Below are 17,292 nucleotides of genomic sequence, written 5' to 3'. Positions count from 1 at the left end.
AATCAATTTAATAGGAAAAGTGAAAATTATTATAAGACTTGGTAGTAGGATGATTGGGTGATGTTCATTTGGTCAAAATTGACACTCAATTTTATTTTTCTTTGTAATTCTCATAGTAATTGACGGTTTGCTTGAATATAGACTTCTAATTAGTCAAAATAAAATACTTTAACATAATCTGATTACAATGTTTCTATTTAAATAAATATAAAAATGGTCACTAATGAATATTATTACATTACACATCCCCGAGTTTGAGTTTGAGTAATTGGTCAATTTTGAAATTCCAAGTTCCCATTGGTGTCCGGTGTTACTGCATATACTAAAAGCTAATATTTATATATTCTTATTTTCAGATATATTGGCTTCCTATAATTCATATATCTTATTTCCAATTATTCAAACTTGGAATTAAATTAGTTAGTGTTGCCGTTATAATTGATCAAACCCTTAAGAATTTTCTAACGAAATTGAATAAACAATATATGAATGAGGTTATGACTTAAGAGACTTGCAAATTTCAAATATAGTGAACTTTTTATTATATACTAGGTGCATGTTTATTAAAAATTAAGGGATACGGATTAACTAAGCTATAAAATTATTAGACAAAATCAATTGTATCCTTAATTATCCTATAAAATAACTCATTATTATTTTTATAATAAAAAAAATTAATTGAATTTTATTATTTTCTAAATATGTATTGATGATAATTAGTGTTGAAAAATGATAAAATTAATTTAGAATTTCTTCTATAGGAATAACATTGGACCGTTTTATATGATAACGATGATTTAAATTTTACGAGTAAATTTAAAGTAAAATTTACACTTATCTCTTGAAATATATTTTATTTAGATGTTTATTTCTTAATTATTGGATGCACATATATACACTAGACATGATGTATAATAGAATGACTTTAAAAATGATGTAGATTGAAGTCGGTGAATGTTTTAATCGTAAACCAACAAAGATTACAAACTTCGTTAGCTTAACTAGAAGGTTGAATAAACCCACAAGGATGAACCTTGGTGCTCCAATGGAGGCTTTCAAATTCAATATTATCAAAAGTTGCTTAACATTACAAAAAGAGAGACTTAAATACTTCCTCTAAACATGTGAATAAAGACTAAAGACCCTTGAATAGGATTTCTTAACAAAGCATGGGAACAAGGGTAAGATGGGAAGGCTAGGGAATAATGGTAGTCTAGTAAATAAGGAGTGATGGCAAAATAGTAATTATCAAGAGTAGAAATGGTCCCCCCTACATGGTGAGAACTTGGAGGAGAAGCAGTCTCCAGTATAGTACGCCCCGCGTGCCTAGAGTTACGCCCCGCGTGTTTGAGTCTCTGAACTTGGGGACGCTCGTTGATGGCCCTTACACTGGCGTCTTCGGGACTACGCCCCGCGCAGTTGAGCTCCTGGACTTGGTGGTTCCGTAGGTTGGGATTTACGCGTGGCGTCCTAGGCGTACGCCCCGCGTACTTGACCTCTTGGGATGATTCTTGATCGAAACTACTATCCGCGCCCCGCGTATTAGTTGGGACGCCCCGCGTGGCTGAGTCGCTGGGCTTCCCTTCGGAAAGAGGGGTCTTCACGCTCCGCACGCCTTTAGACACACCCGCATGCTTGGTTGAGCGTTGCTGCCCTTGCTTTCCTCCAATGGTTCCTTTCGTGCCTCGTCTTTAGTATCCGGGTTCATATTTGCGGACAAGATGCCCTCATCATTCTCCCCTTCTTTGAAAGAGTCGGACTCTGTCTCGGATCCCTTGGTTGGTAATGGCCCATCCGGCTTCCACAAGCTCAAATCCCGCACATTAAAAGAAGAAGACATCTTCCCAAGCCAATTGGGGAAGGTTAGTTGGTAAGCATTGACACTAATTTTCTTCGTGATCCGGTAGGGTCCATACTTCCTCGGCCTCAACTTGCTACTTGGGGCATGCATGAGCCGCTCCTTGCCCAAGTATACCATCACCTCATCCCAAACCTCAAAATGTATGTCTCTCCGGTGCTCATCAACTTTGGCCTTAATTTTGCTATTTTTCTCCTTAATGCTATGCCGGACTTCTTGGTGCATTCTATGATAGCCGTTGGCTAAGTTGTGGGCGGTTACACTCTTCTTCTCCCCCTTGGGAATCTCCCCCAAATCAAGTGAATGGTTGGGTGCCTTGGTGTACACGATCTCGAAAGGAGACTTCCCGGTAGTAGAACTCACGGCGGAGTTGTAGGCGAACTCGGCTTGGGCGAGCATATAATCCCACATCTTGGGTTTGTCTCGGCACTTACTTCTTAATAAATTTCCCAAAGTCCGGTTTACCGCTTCAGTTTGTCCATCCGTTTGGGGGTGAGCCGTGGTACTAAACTTCAAAGTGGTTCCGAGGATGGTCCAAAGAGTCCGCCAAAAGTGGCTAACGAACTTCGTGTCCCTGTCCGACACTATACTCTTTGGAACCCCATGTAGCTTCACCACCTCTCGGAAGAACATTTTGGCAATGGTGGTGGCGTCATTCGTCTTTCTACATGGAATAAAGTGAGCCATTTTTGAGAACCGGTCCACCACTACGAAAATGGAATCCATCCCCCGCTGTGTCCTTGGTAGCCCCAATACAAAGTCCATGGAGAGATCCTCCCAAATGGTTTCGGGTATCGAGAGATGCATGCGTAGTCCGACATTAGTAGCATGCCCCTTGGATGTTTGGCACGTCTCACACCACTCCACGATGTATGCCACGACTCTCCTCATCCTAGGCCAAAAGTAACGGGAACTAACCGCTTCAAAGGTCTTGTCCCTTCCAAAGTGTCCCCCTAACACCCCTCCGTGTAGCTCTCGGATCACCCTTTCTCATATGGACGTACTCGGAAGGCACAATTGGCTACCCCTCATGAGAAACCCCTCCACTAACTGATACTCGCCTCTGTCGGCACTGCTCTTACACTTCTTCCACTCACTTCCAAAGTCCAGATCCTCATCATACTCTCCTTTGATATGCTCAAAATCCACTAACTCCAAAGCTACAGTTTTCAAAAGGGATACCCTCCGGCTCAAGGCATCCGCCACCTTGTTTTGTTGACCCGCTTTTTGGAGAAGCTTATAAGGGAACTTATCCACAAAAGCGGACCATCTAGCATGCATGGAGCTCCGGATTTGCTTTTGACTTCCCAAGTGCTTGAGGGCTTGGTGGTCGGTATACAACATAAACTCTTTTCCAATGAGATAGTGCTCCCACGTCTTGAGATCCCGCACTACCGCATAAAACTCCTTGTCATAGGTGGCCCACTTTTGTCTCGAGTCACACAACTTCTCACTAAAATATGCAATGGGCCTCCTCTCTTGCATCAATACCCCCCCAACTCCTACTCCACTCGCATCACACTCAACCTCGAAGAACTTATCAAAATCTGGAAATGCTAAAACTGGAGCGGTGCTTCGCTTTTCCTTTATCAAGGCAAAACTGCTCTCTTGTTAATCTCCCCACTTGAAGCCTCTACCCTTCTTCAAACACTCGGTCATAGGGGCCACAATAGCTGTTAAGCCCAAAATATACCTAAAATATCATATATAAATACGTTAAATTTACATTAAAATCATGTTAATTATATTCATTTGGAATATTTTTACGTCTTTATTTACTTCTTTGATGCAAGGTACTTAATTATTTGGTTAAATCCAAATAGGAGCGAAAATGAAGCCAAAACGGAGCTAAAATGGAGGAAAAACCTAAAAAACGTACCAAGAATGCATATCAGTCAGAAGAACGCTCAAGGAGGACGAAAAGCAGTCGAGAGATAGGGAAACATCTCTCTGTCGCGATTGAGATTTTGAGAATCTCAGTCGCGACTTGCGGAGGCCAGCTCGGGAGAAAAATGAAGTTTTCACTCGTCCCTATACCCACTGTCGCGACTGAGATTTTCAGAATCTCAGTCGCGATAGCGAACCCTTCTGCACACAAAACACATGTTTAAATCGGAAAAACGCGTCTGTTCGTTCGGATAAAAGCAACCCTTCACCAGCGGACACGACCCGTCATTTACAACCCTTCAACAACTATAAATAAGTGATCCATTTCAAGAAATCAAGGTTGGAAAAAGTTAGAGAAATTAGAGAAGAAAGTTATTATGTTGAGTTTCTGATTCAGAAAAGAATCAGAAAGTTTAGACTTCATTTCTATGTAAACAATCGTGTTGTACACGAATTGTTATTAGATTAGTTATAAATAGTATTAGTTTAGTTTTCATTCTGGTAGTGGACGAGATCAGTCTCTATTCCGAAGATCCAGCGAGAAGAATTGAAGGCTGAAACGCATGAGGTTTGACGAACCTACGGAGTTTGAGAGAAAGATTGACGACCCGGATCTCAAAGTTTTCGTTACAATGCTATCCAAGTTTCTACTTCTCTGTTAACTTGTGAAAATTCACATTTCATTAATGATATACTTATTTATTCAATAAATTCTTACTGTTGTTATTTTGATATCGTTCTGACAAAATGATTTTCAAAATGATAGATTGGTGTTTTTATTAAAACGTTCGATTCCACCTTATTCATATAAGAACTTTGTTGAACACTTGACAGATTTAGTTTTTATGGATGACATGATCGCTGATCGCGGCTTATCAGACATAAAATACTAGTTTGATTAAGGTAGGAATCACCTCAACATCAGGGGGATTTCTATGGTTCGAAGCCATTTAATTGAATAAATCGCTATATTGTTACATGTCCATAATCTTACAAAGTTAAAGTTGTTTTCTTTGCTTTATGAAAATAAGTTCTATTTTATTCCAATTGCGGAAATATCTGTCTTATAATCCTTCTATCTAATCCTAATTTACCAAAACCAATTCAATCAATTAAACGATATTCTTTTGTTAAACCTAAACACGTGACTAAACCGAATTAAATAAAGTTTTAGTTAAAAAGCGTTCCCTGTGGGTTCGATATCTTTTATTACTACAAGCGTATACCGTGCACTTGCGGAAATCGCTCAACAAGTTTTTGGCGCCGTTGCCGGGGAACGCCAAAATTTTTGACAAAATTTTAAATTTTTCGTGTTTTATTTCGAATCTAGGTTTAAACATACTTATTTTAACTTTTATAATTTAATAGTTTTCATTTACTAATTTATTTATTTTTCAAAATTCTGTTTTGTAGGTAGTTTCGGTTCGTGCAAGATTTCAGGTTCATGCGCAGTTCTCGAAGTTCAGGCATTGTACCAGACCCTATAGACCCAGAAATTGAGAAAACCATTAGGAAGAACAAGAAAAATAAGAAAAACAAAAATAAGACCCCAGTAAAAACATATACCGAGCCAGAAAAAATGGCAGACCCACCAACACTTATGGAATACGCTAGGCCAGGTGTGGCCGGTGTAACCAATAGTATCGTTAGACCCAGAATCACCGCAAACCAATTTGAAATTAAGCTAGCTTTGCTTAATATGTTGCAAAATAATGTAACATTTTACGGGTTACCTAACGAAAATCCTAACACCCACTTAACAAATTTTCTTGAAATTTGTGACACTTTTAAAATTCCAGATGTGACTGCAGAAGCAATCAAACTTCGCCTCTTTCCCTTCACCTTGAAGGACAGAGCCAAAGAATGGTTAACTTCTATGCCAACCGCAACTTTTGCCACTTGAGAACAATTAGCCCAAGCGTTTTTATCTAAATATTTTCCTTTAGCAAAAACCGCAAGAGTCATAAAGGAGTTAACATCTTTTTCTCAAAATGACAATTAGACTCTTTATGAAACTTGGGAACGTTTTAAAGAACTTCAACGTTTATGCCCACACCACCAATTACCCGCTGAACTTTTAATGCAAACATTTTACAATGGACTAAATCCTACAACTAGGGGTTCATTAGATGCTATGTCGGGAGGGCTATTTATGAAGAAAACATCAGCCCAAGCGAGAGAACTTTTGGAGGAAATGGCAATCAACAGCAGTATGTGGCCCGCGGAACGTGGACATATGCCGGTGGCAAAACCATCATCCTCAACCACACCATCAGTTAAAGGTATAGTTGAACTTGATCCAGTCGCGATGCTACAAGCCCAATTTTCTGCTTTATCGCACAAAATTGACAAGTTTATGGCACCACGCGATACCAATGGTAATCCAGTCCAAACGGATATGGACTACGAAAATATGAGTGAGATCGAACAGGTAAATTTTGTCCAAGGGCAAAACCAAACTAATAATCCTTATTCTAATACCTATAATGCTGGATGGAGGAATCATCCTAACTTTAACTGGAAAGATAACAGTAACAATAATGCCAGTGCTAATCAAAATCGTACCACTAATTATCAAAATCAGTTAAGAGATACGATTAGCACTTTATCTTCTAAAATCGACAAGTTTATAGATGCTATCAGTGGAAAAATAAGTAATCACGACGATGGTTTTAAACGGATCGAAAATAAATTCGATCAGCTTATTAAAAACCACTCATCTAGCATCCATAATTTGGAAATTCAAATTGGTCAACTTGCTAAATCAATTCCATCCCGAAAAGAGGGAAGTCTTCCCAGCCATACGGAAGAAAATCCGAAAGAGTAGGTGAAGGCTATTACTCTTCGTTTAGGAAAAAATTATCAAGGGCCTGAAATGCCCAAAGATGTAACATTTCCGGGAACTGATTTACCAAAGTCCAAAGAAGATATCTTAAACATAAATAATTCACCATTTGACGCAGGTACCAAAACTTTTGTACCCAAACCACCTTTTCCACACAAAGTCCGAAATAAGGACTATGATAAACAACTTCTAACGTTTTTGGATAAACTTAAAAATTTTCACATCAATTTGACATTTATGGATGCAATCACACAAATTCCTAACTACGGTAAGTTTTTAAAAGATTTGATTTCAAAGAAAATCAGTTGGGAAGGAATTTCATCCATTTTGTTAACTGAAGACTGTAGTTCAATAGTATCAAGTAATTTGCCCACTAAACTCAAGGATCCCGGATGTTTTACTATTCCGTGTAAGTTGGGAGATATTGAATTCCCAAGTTGTCTTTGTGATTTAGGAGCAAGTATAAACTTAATGCCATTGTCTATTTTTAACAAGTTAGGTTTAGAAGAAGATATTAAACGTACCAATATGGTTTTGCAATTAGCGGATCAAACCACTAAAAGGCCGTATGGTATAATTGAAGATGTTTTAGTCAAAGTCGATAAATTTATTTTTCCTACCGATTTTGTTATATTAGACTTTGCATGTGATGTAAATTGCCCTTTAATTTTCGGTAGACCGTTTATAAACACGGGACGCGCTCTAGTAGATGTGTAAGAAGGGAAGGTAGTTTTAAGGATAGGAAAAGATAAGGTCGAGTTTAACATGAACAAAGCGATGAAATACCATATGGAGGAATTCGCTTGTATGAAACTTGATTTAGTCGAGGAATGTGTCAATGATGTAATTCAAAGTGAAGAAATGATTGAACCTATAATAGATGAGGAATTAGATGATAAGGACCCAGAGCCTTTGATTAGAGAAGATGGACCAGTTCCGCCTTCAATTGTAACACCCCCTAAATTAGAACTTAAAGAGTTACCCAATCATTTGAGGTACGCTTTCTTAGGCGAAGACGATTCTCTACCTATAATTATTTCTAACAAATTAACAAGCGATCAAGAAGAAAAATTGAAAGAAGTTGTTAGAAATAGGATAGGAAGTATTGGATGGCAAATTTCAGACCTAAAAGGAATTAATCCTAGTATAGTAATGCATAGAATTCACTTAGAAGAGGATAAGCCACCTAAAGCGGATAGGCAAAGACGCTTAAATCCGAACATGAAAGAAGTAGTCAAAAATGAGATTACTAAACTTTTAGACAATGGAATCATTTATCCGATCTCGGATAGTGAATGGGTTAGTCCAATCCATTGTGTACCTAAAAAGGGAGGCATAACTGTTGTAAGAAATGATGAAGGTGAAATGATACCTACACGAACCACCACTGGTTGGAGGGTTTGTATAGACTATAGGAACCTAAATAAAGCTACTAGGAAAGATCATTTTCCTCTACCTTTCATTGATCAAATGATCGAAAGGATAGCCGGTCATGCATTTTACTGTTTCCTAGACGGTTACTCCGGATTCTTTAAAATTTACATTTACCCGGATGACCAAGATAAAACAACCTTCACATGTCCTTACGGAACATTTGCATATAGGAGAATGCCTTTTGGTCTATGTAATGCACCAGCAACATTTCAACGATGTATGACAGCAATATTTAATGACTTCATTGAAGACATAATGGAAGTTTTCATGGATGATTTTTCAGTTTATGGAGATTCTTTCGATGCATGTTTACAGAACTTAGATAAAGTATTGTCTAGATGTGAGGAAATGAATTTAGTATTAAATTGGAAAAAATGTCATTTCATGGTAGACGAAGGAATTGTTTTAGGTCATAAGATTTCTGAAAAAGGTTTAGAAGTGGACAGAGCAAAGACTTCAGTTATAGAAAAATTACCCCCACCAACCACTGTTAAGGGAGTAAGATCATTTTTAGGTCACGCAGGTTTTTACAGAAGGTTTATAAAGAACTTTTCTGTAATCTCCAAACCACTTACTAATTTGCTTATGAAGGATTCAACTTTTGATTTTAATAAAGATTGTTTACAAGCTTTCAATACTTTGAAAACGGCTTTAGTCAGTACACCTATAATATCGAAACCCGATTGGAATCTACCTTTCGAAATTATATGTGATGCGAGTGACTTAGCTATAGGAGTGTATTAGGTCAAATGAAGGATAAGAAACTTCATGTTATATATTATGCGAGTCACACTTTGTCCGGTGCACAGCTAAATTACACCACAACTGAAAAAGAAATGTTAGCAGTAGTTTTTGCATGTGATAAGTTCCGATCTTATTTGTTAGGATCTAAAGTCATCATTTATACTGATCATGCAGCTTTACGATATTTATTTGCTAAGAAAGATGCGAAACCACGTCTTATTAGATGGGTTTTACTATTGCAAGAATTTGACATTGAGATTAAAGACAAAAAGGGAGTTGAAAACCTGGTCGCCGATCATCTATCAAGACTTGAGGATGAAAACGGTCCCATCGGTGAAACATCAGGCATTCGAGATGATTTCCCCGATGAACATCTCATGCAAGTACAAAGTGTCATAGCTCCATGGTATGCGGATATAGCCAATTACTTAGCCGCACATGTTGTGCCAGATGGATTGACTTCTCAGCAAAAGAAGAAATTCTTTTCAGAAGTTAAGAAATATTTTTGGGAAGATCCATTCTTGTTCAAAACATGCGGCGATGGAATATTTAGGAGATGTGTTAGTGAGTTTGAATATGACTCTATAATGTTAGAATGTCATGCTAGCGCTTACGAAGGTCATAATAGTGTAAGCAAAACAGCAGCTAGAATACTTGAATGCGGATTCTTTTGGCCTACTCTGTTTAAAGATGTCCGTTCATTTATTATCCGCTGTGATAAGTGTCAAAGAACAGGGAATATAGGAAGGAAAGATGAGATGCCTCTTACGAACATATTGGAAGTTGAAATCTTCGACGTATGGGGAATTGATTTCATGGGTCCTTTTCCTCCTTCTTTTGGCAAAAATTACATATTAGTAGCCGTAGATTATGTTTCAAAGTGGGTTGAAGCAATTGCAACCCCGACAAATGATTCTAAAGTAGTTGTTAAGTTTTTAAATTCAATATTCTGTCGATTTGGAGTTCCTAGGGTTATGGTAAGCGACGGTGGTACCCATTTCGTAAATAGAGCTTTTGAGTCACTTATGAGAAAATACGGAGTACACCATCGTATCTCTACACCGTACCATCCTCAAACGAATGGTCAAGCAGAAATTTCAAATAGAGAACTCAAATGGATACTTGAGAAAACAGTTTCGTCTTCTAGAAGAGACTGGGCACATAAACTTAACGATGCATTATGGGCATACCGTACTGCATTTAAAACGCCTATCGGGATGACACCTTATAGATTAGTCTATGGTAAAGCTTGTCATTTGCCGGTTGAATTAGAACATAAAGCATATTGGGCTATAAAAACCCTTAATTATGATTTGCAAAGCGCAGGGAAAAAGCGTTTGTTTGACTTAAACGAGTTGGATGAATTACGCTATTTGTCCTACGAAAATGCAAGAATTTATAAGGAGAAAATTAAAAAGTGGCATGATGCCAAAATCAAAATTAAAAACTTTAATGTTGGAGATAAGGTCTTACTTTTTAATTCGAGATTAAAATTATTTTCAGGTAAGCTAAAATCTAGATGGGCTGGACCATTTTTGGTTGTTAATACATTTGATTACGGAACATTGGAGCTAGAAAAGTCTAATGGCGAACGATTTAAGGTCAATGGTAATCGTTGCAAGATTTACTTCGACGGAGCTCCAATTCAAGCAATTGAATCCGTGGATAAATTTTATGAAAATTAATTTCTTTAGTTTTCATGTTTTAATTTATAGTTTTTTTATTTTATGTTCGTAATTTTAATTTATTTATTTATTTTATTATTTTTAATTTTAATTACTTTAATTTTTATTTATTTTTATATATTTATTTTTTGTGTACGAATGAGTTTTGTTAACATTAAAATTTTAATGTAGTCATGTTTTGAAAATGATTTCATTAAGTATTAAGTGTTATTGAGAAATTAAATATGCAGAAATCTCAGTTGAGATTTTTTCATATTCCAGGATTTGGAAATCTCAGTTGAGATTCCGAAAATCTCAGTTGAGATTTTCTGTCTTTTTACAATTGAAATAACTGTAAGGGATTACAGTCTTCCTTCTTTAAAATTTCTGTCAGTTGAATCAAAGAGGTATCACTTTGACACCTTTTTCTTTCTAACAGACACAACCTTTCACTTATAGGATTTATATATTCCTGTAGGATCAGACTTCTTCCATTTTATTTCATCTTTCTGAATTTCTTTCTCAAATTCTCAAATCCTACAGACTTCATTTTCTTTTCTCTCACAGACATGACTAAGTCTCTGAAACATGTTCAAAACCACACTTCTTCTCAAAAAGGGAAAGTTGATATCTCCGATCGATATGGTGCATGGTTTCCCATTTATAACCATGATGAGGGGAAACGCTTTATGCAATTCAGATATGCTCAGTTCTTTGGCATGATGTATCTGGACGAGTTTCTGAACGAGGAACTCGGGATAAGCGAAGACATTGATCGCTATCTGACTAATTTGGGTTGGACCAAATTTGTTTCTATGAAATTTCCTATAATTGGAAATTGGGTTCTGGAATTTTTCTCCACCGTTAGGTTCGTCAACAAGAGACGTGTTCGTCTCAATTTTCGTTGTGAGGGGGAGGTATTCACTTTTGGATATCCAGAACTACATAATTGGTTTGGATTTCCACCCCGAGACACAACTCAACACCATCCTGGAAGGGATATGACTTCTAGAGACATATGGAGGATGCTAACAGGCTTTTGGCAATTCAATCCACGTCTTGCCTTCAGCAAATCCATTAATTCTAATTCCATGCTGTATCTGCACAAATTCCTCTGTCATAGCCTTTTTGGTCGAGTCAGTAGCAATGTTGTGAAAGATACTGATCTTTATGTGTTGGGCGACATTTTCTAAGGCAACTCAGTGAACTCCTCGAAGATTCTAATGTTTTCCGTTCTGGTCCAACATTCCTTTCTGCACCAGAGAGGCAAGTCTTCGTTCAAACGAAGATTAACAGAGCCAATGCACGTCGTCTGTCATCTACTTAGGGATATATTTTATGCGTTTCTGTCTGTTGTTTTTAATATATATATGAGTGTTTGATTGTAATTTATGTTTTCATAATGTTTCTATGTAAATATATATTATGATATTGTTTATAATAGTGAATAAAAGTGCATTAATTCCTTATTTTATTTCTTTCATTTAAGGAACAACCTTTGGTTTTCCTTTAATTTAATATTTCAGTTTTGTTTATCTCAGTTTCAGGGATTAATATTCACATTAATGTCACTTACTTCACGGAGGAATTGGTTTTGAAGTGTTAAAATCATAAAAAACAGTCCCAATTTTACCCAGATTTTTCAAAATCTCAGTTGAGATTTCGGATTCTCAGTTGAGACAGCAGTGGAAAAATTTTTCAGCAAAATTTCGTTCCTCTCCCTACTTGCTGTCGCGACTGAGATTTTGAAAATCTCAGTCGCGACTTGCGGCTTACAGGGACGGGATTTGGGCGAAATTTCACTCTCTTTCCTATTCCTACTCTATTTACTACCTATTCAACTATCCTAATCACTACCTATTACTTACACCTATTTAAATCACCTCTTTTTACACCAATCCATCATCTTTTCTTTTCCCAATATCAAGATTCACTCATCTTCCCCATAAATATTTACCCTATTCATCTTCTTCTTCCTCAATTCACCACCATTATCTTTTATTCTAACTTTCATCCTTTCGTATTTTCTTCTTTCCATTCACAAATTTCACAAACAAATCACTATGCCTAAACAAAAGACCGTTGCAAACAAAGCCAAGGCAACCGAGATCAATCGATTACGGGTTCAATATGGAGCACCATTTGATATTGCGACGGAAGCCGAAGGACGCAAATATCGCCGATTTTCTAATGTCCAAATAGATTTCGTCGACATGCTTTTTCTTGATACCGACACGGTAAACACACTTTCTTTTACCGAGCGTATTGATGAATTTCTTACCGTTCTTGGTTGGAAACGATTTGCTAGTATGCGTTTTCCTAGTCTTAAATCGCATATTATTGAGTTTTTGGTTACTCTAACCTATGACAAGAAGAAAGGAGTTATCTCTTTTCGTAGTGATGGAGTTCGTTATGATGTTGGGTATGCGGCCATGAACCGTTGGTTTGGTTTTCCTACTCGGAATTTTTATTCCAAACCAAAGCCTTTTGATTCACACACGGTTTGGAATACTTTAACCGGTTTAGATGTTTTTAGTCCAAAGAATACATCTAGTAAGCTAATTAAGGATGATTGTATCTTCTTCTTTCACAAGTTTTTATCATTTTCCTTATTTGGTCGGGTTGAAAGTTCAAAAGTGCAAGTTCGTGATTTGGTTGTGTTTGATGCTATTTTTAAGGGTTTGACAATTGATAGTATTGAGATGATATTTACTAATTTAGTTCGAGCTTCCAAGTCCCGCAATAAGCAAGTGCCTATGGGTAATTTAATTACCGGCATTGTTTTGGGCGCTCGAGGTGAATTAGCGGATTATCAAAATATGCCTCATGTTGGTTTACCTTCATTGGATCTCACGGCACTTCAAAGAGCCAATTTATTGAAGAAATTAGGACCCCCCGCCTTTATCTCTTATACGGATCGCACAAGACGTGTTTTTGCTACCATGAGTAGTGAAGCCTCGGGTTCTCAAGGTTTAGGTGCCCAAGATGATGATGAGGAGGATGAAGAGGAATTTGAAGAAGAGGAGGAGGAGGAGGAACATGTTGATGTTAATACCACCGAGCAAGCAAATGTGGAACCAAATGAAGAAGAACAAGTTGGATGGCAACGTGTTTTGACACAAATGAACGAGCATAACCGTCACATGAATTTGCGGTTAGATGAAGTCGTTGCCACCAATGCCGAAATGAGTTCAAGGATCACTACGTTGAGTCGTGAGCACAAATCTACTCGTCGCCGGTTGCTCTCTTTCTTCCGACGCCAAGGAGTTGAGACTACGCCTTCTCCACCACCTTCACCTTGATCGGTTTTATCCTTTCCATCTTTAACTCATTTTCGTTATTATTATTATGTCTTGTTCAATTTGGTACACTATTTAAAATTATGTTTGGTACAATTTTCTTTATTATTATGTTTGAATGTTATGGTACTGTATTTTTCATTTCTAATTCGTATGGTTTATTTCGTACTATTTTTCGTGTTTTATCGCTTTTTGCACCTATGAGGACATGGTCCAAATTAAGTGTGGGAGGAGGTATTTCATCATATTCATTTTATTTTTAAAGTACGAATGAATGCCACGAATGAGAATGAATGCTATTTATTTAAGTATAAATGCATATTGTTATTCAATTTTTATTCAATTTTCAAGTATAATATGCAACATTTTTAAAGTACGAATGAATGCTATTTATTTAAGTATAAATGCATATTGTTATTCAATTTTTATTCAATTTTCAAGTATAATATGCAACATTTTTTTTCAAAAACAATTGCAACATTTTCATATAATGTGCAAACACTTTTCAAAAATAATAGCTATTTTTCATAAACATATATTTTTGATTTCATATGTTTCAAACAATTTAACTTTCACAATAATGTTAAACATATTTTAAGGTTATCATTATTGGTAGAAATAATATTTCTATACGGGCTATATTTTTACAAATATTTTTTACAAATCTCCGATACGATTTTATCAAAACGTCTCGAGTAAATGTATATAAGTAAAATTTCTTTAGTTTCAATTCTCTACTTTATATCATGAATTCATGATAAATATAAATCTTATTTTCAATTTTCAATTAGGTTTATAGGCATAAATCAAACTAACAACTTTAGCTTTTTAGCTCGATATTATTTTTCGTCTTACATTAAAAACCAATTGAAGTTTTTAAGGAAACTTTAGCCATAATACATGTTGAATTTCAAGTCAATATAGGATGAATGTGCTATTTTTCTTTCCCAATTTTATTTTCATGTTAATTAAATCAAGTAGTCGTATTCTTAACTTTTGGCCACGATTGAGACCAACCTTATCACAATCGAGGTATGAAAGGGAAGAACAATAAGTACCGTTTACTTTTGGCCACGATTGCGACCACCCTTATCACGGTCGAGGTATGAAAGGAACGTTCAAAATTAAAGCAAAAATTAAACGTGTTTAAAGTTTTAAGTAACGATTGCGTCCACCCATGGCATGGTCGGTACCTCTTAAACGAACATGAAATCAAATTAATGCGTATAAAGTTACGATCGAGACCACCATTATCTTGGGCGTAACTAAGCAAATATATTAAACCTAAATCCTTAATAAATCTATATTTGTAATAGTTTAGGTTTGGAAAGGAAATTTTGTGCTTAGAAATGCCTTGAGACGAAAGATTCAGAAACATGCGTGCTTACACCGTCCCGAATACTTCAATATAAAAATTGAAATACAAGACGAGTAATATATCTCTTTTAAACAAGCTAGTTTGATACTTTGCGTATAAATTTACCATGAAAAGCTTATCTTTTGGTTTAACTAATTCAAAGAGGAATATATGGATATATATTCTATTTATAAAGAGATTGATTAAAGAATAAATTCAGTGAAATTTTGCTCGGGACTAGCAAAAGCTTAAGTGTGGGAGTTTGTTAAGCCCAAAATATACCTAAAATATCATATATAAATACGTTAAATTTACATTAAAATCATGTTAATTATATTCATTTGGAATACTTTTACGTCTTTATTTAATTCTTTGATGCAAGGTATTTAATTATTTGGTTAAATCCAAATAGGAGCGAAAACGAAGCCAAAACGGAGCTAAAATGGAGGAAAAACCTAAAAAACGTACCAAGAATGCATATCAGTCAGAAGAACGCTCAAGGAGGACGAAAAGCAGTCGAGAGACAGGGAAACATCTCTCTGTCGTGACTGAGATTTCGAGAATCTCAGTCGCGACTTGCGGAGGCCAGCTTGGGAGAAAAATGAAGTTTTCACTCGTCCCTATACCCCCTGTCGCGACTGAGATTTTCAGAATCTCAGTCGCGACAGCGAACCCTTCTGCACACAAAACACATGTTTAAATCGGAAAAACGCGTCTGTTCGTTCGGATAAAAGCAACCCTTCACCAGTGGACACGACCCGTCATTTACAACCATTCAACAACTATAAATAAGTGATCCATTTCAAGAAATCAAGGTTGGAAAAAGTTAGAGAAATTAGAGAAGAAAGTTATTATGTTGAGTTTCTGATTCAGAAAAGAATCAGAAAGTTTAGACTTCATTTCTATGTAAACAATCGTGTTGTACACGAATTGTTATTAGATTAGTTATAAACAGTATTAGTTTAGTTTTCATTCTGGTAGTGGACGAGATCAGTCTCTATTCCGAAGATCCAGCGAGAAGAATTGAAGGCTGAAGCGCATGAGGTTTGACGAACCTACGGAGTTTGAGAGAAAGATTGACGACCCGGATCTCAAAGTTTTCGTTACAATGCTATCCAAGTTTCTACTTCTCTGTTAACTTGTGAAAATTCACATTTCATTAATGATATACTTATTTATTCAATAAATTCTTACTGTTGTTATTTTGATATCGTTCTGACAAAATGATTTTCAAAATGATAAATTGGTGTTTTTATTAAAACGTTCTATTCCATCTTATTCATATAAGAACTTTGTTGAACACTTGACAGATTTAGTTTTTATGGATGACATGATCGCTGATCGCGGCTTATCAGACATAAAATACTAGTTTGATTAAGGTAGGAATCACCTCAACATCAGGGGGATTTCTATGGTTCGAAGCCATTTAATTGAATAAATCGCTATATTGTTACATGTCCATAATCTTACAAAGTTAAAGTTGTTTTCTTTGCTTTATGAAAATAAGTTCTATTTTATTCCAATTGCGGAAATATCTGTCTTGTAATCAAAACCACAAAGACGGAACTGTTCTCTAAACTCAATATAATCCTTCTATCTAATCCTAATTTACCAAAACCAATTTAATCAATTAAACGATATTCTTTTGTTAAACCTAAACACGTGACTAAACCGAATTAAATAAAGTTTTAGTTAAAAAGCGTTCCCTGTGGGTTCGATATCTTTTATTACTACAAACGTATACCGTGCACTTGCGGAAATTGCTCAACAATAGCGCTGAAATTCCAGATGAACCTTCTATAGAAACTAGCCAACCCATGGAAGCTTCTAATATCCCAAACGGTCTTCGGAGTCGGCCACTCCTGAATAGCTCTAACTTTCTCTTCATCAACCCGGATTCCATTCCCACTGACCACATACCCGAGGAACACCAAACTCTCCATCAAAAAGTCACACTTCTTAGTATTGGCAAAAAGTTGATTCTCCCGGAGTGAGGTTAATACGGTCCTTAAGTGCTCCACATGCTCTTCCAACGTCTTACTATGGATGAGAATATCATCAAAGTAAACCACCACAAACTTCCCAATCACCGGACGCAAGACTTGGTTCATCAACCTCATGAAAGTGCTCGGTGCATTGGTCATCCTGAATGGCATCACTAGCCATTCATACAATCCATCACGCATCTTAAACGCCGTTTTCCA

General features: G+C 36.4%; 1 non-coding gene across 1 annotated transcript; it reads right to left on the bottom strand.

Moving 5' to 3' along the window:
• Positions 1 to 5,702: 5,702 nt before the first annotated feature.
• Positions 5,703 to 5,809, bottom strand: LOC136221313 (small nucleolar RNA R71). The gene has a single exon (XR_010685086.1). It is a non-coding gene; the product is annotated as a small nucleolar RNA R71 (small nucleolar RNA).
• Positions 5,810 to 17,292: the final 11,483 nt, after the last annotated feature.

Source organism: Euphorbia lathyris, chromosome 2 (genome assembly GCF_963576675.1).
Source record: "Euphorbia lathyris chromosome 2, ddEupLath1.1, whole genome shotgun sequence".
Classification (NCBI taxonomy): domain Eukaryota; kingdom Viridiplantae; phylum Streptophyta; class Magnoliopsida; order Malpighiales; family Euphorbiaceae; genus Euphorbia; species Euphorbia lathyris.
Note: the sequence above shows the minus strand (reverse complement) of the source record. Positions and strands in the feature narration are given on the sequence as shown.